The sequence below is a fragment of the Octodon degus genome, unplaced genomic scaffold (assembly GCF_000260255.1).
Source record: "Octodon degus isolate 3935 unplaced genomic scaffold, OctDeg1.0 scaffold00113, whole genome shotgun sequence".
NCBI classification, from domain to species: Eukaryota; Metazoa; Chordata; class Mammalia; order Rodentia; family Octodontidae; genus Octodon; species Octodon degus.
Window position 1 is genome coordinate 7,575,682 of NW_004524689.1, and position 2,029 is coordinate 7,577,710.

The 2,029-nt window shown below is 39.0% G+C and overlaps 1 protein-coding gene across 1 annotated transcript in view; it reads right to left on the minus strand.

Annotated features, from left to right (window-relative positions):
• The window catches only part of Mtor (mechanistic target of rapamycin kinase), a 128,350-nt gene that overhangs the window by 78,650 nt on the left and 47,671 nt on the right, over window positions 1-2,029 (minus strand). The gene's annotated exons all lie outside the window — the stretch shown is intronic.

A 2,029-nucleotide genomic window follows, 5' to 3' on the forward strand; every position in this document is an offset into this window, starting at 1 on the left:
TTGCCTATGTCTTGTAATATGAGAAACTACTTTGGCAATAACAACACACAATGTACTAACCATTGTTACTCTCCTAAAATCTTGTTTTGAGATTTTGTACCACTGTTTTTATTTTTTTTTCTTTCTTTAAAATAAAAATAACTGATGTCAATAGAATGATTCTTGTACAGCAATTAACCATTAGGAAGAATGTATGCAGTGTGTTAATTACTGAAACTGTCCTACCAATTTGATTTGAAACTGTCTCATTGCTATTTATCAATAAAATTATGGGAAAAAAATATGATTATGTGGAAGCAAAGTTTACTTTTTAATGAAATGAATCCAAAAGTCAACTGTGGAGGATTTTGCTCAGGGCTTTTACAACTGCTAGGTTCCCTCAGGTTAAAATCAACTACAGAATTTGCCTTTTGTCTTTTTGGTAAGAGTTATACGATCACAGCTTTATGCACCACACATGCTGGCACACACTTGCAGTCTTGGTTACTCGGCAAAAGTAGCTTGACCCCAGAAATTCAACTTAGGACCTTGCAGCTGCAAGGCAGGCACTGTTCGCTCAACTACCACAGCCCAGTACATGGTATTTTTCAAAATATTTTGACTTAGAATGACTTACATCTTAATTTTATTTTCTCATAAGTAATATTACACGAATTTATTTAAATGCGTATTAGCTATAAGTTTTCTATGTACCACATATGCTTGTGTAAAGGTGAATTATTTGGCTGCATTTGAATTATTTCTTTGGATCATGACAAAATTAATTTTCCTCTTAATTCAAGTAAATGCTTGTTGAAATCAAAAGTTCACCATTTCCTAAAACTGACCATTAGATTTTAATAATTGATGATAAATTATAACAAAAGTGGTTTTTCGTTCTTAATGTTAAGCTATCATGTAATATGAAGCTATCTCATTTTTATATGGCATGATTTAAACCATCTCACTTTTTGGTTTTTTTTTTTTTGGGTGGAACCAGGGATTGAACTTCAGGCCCTTGCGCTTGCCAAGCATGCGCTTATCCTACTGAGCCATCTCCCCGGCCCTCACTTTTGGTTTTCACGTGCCATCATAGCAACAATCTGTTACTGATTCCTAAGAAACTATAGATAATTCATATGTAAAAATGTTTTATCATTCATTGTCATTGTGAAAGTATTTCATGTTTCCTATGTTCTTTGGTGTTTTACTTGTACAGAAGTTATGTTTTGAAATATAGTCATTTTATGTTTAAAAAAAAAAAGAGTAGCTTGATCACTTGAACCCAGGAGTTCAAGGTCAGCTCAGGCATCATAACAAGGTCAAAACAAAAAGCAAAATAAAAAACTTCTGGGAGCAAACCAGATTATCGGGGGGAATTTCCTAACACAGAGCAAACAAAGCTCCACGGCAGGGAGGACAGCTGCTTGGAAGGACATTCTGAACCCAGGAAGGCTCCAACATCTGGGTAGAGTGGTACATCTGGTCTCTCTGCCCTGCCCCTCCCTGGAGTGCGTGGTGCTGGCATCACGGCTTAAACAACTGCCTGGGAACACTACCGAGCTGAGGATCTGCTCTGCCCCTGAAATTTCACACTAGCAGTTAGGAAATCCCCCATGAAAAAGCAGCACTCCCCTTACCCAGGGCTATCTCACCCGGACCAACTGCAATCAGCAAGCATTCTCAGTGAGGTTACCTGACACTGTCCTTGCAAGTAGAGTCTGACACGACACAGTAATAAACCCCAGTGTTCCAAAGCAGAGTGTGAGCACACACACACGTGACTGTGTTCCAGTTGGCTGTAGTCTTCGTTTATTAGCAGCTGACTTAGAAGTTACACTTCACGTGTAGCTGCAGAGGGGAAAGAACTAGGCAGGCTTATGTCCCAGCTGACTCGTTCTCTTCTTTTGGCCAGGCCTATAAAGACTGAACTTCAGGCCCGTGCGCGTGCTTATCCTACTCAGCTATCTCCCCGGCCCTCACAAGAGATCCAGCTACTCTTTTTTTTTTTTTTTTTTTTTGTGGAACCGGGGATTGAACTCAGGCCCTT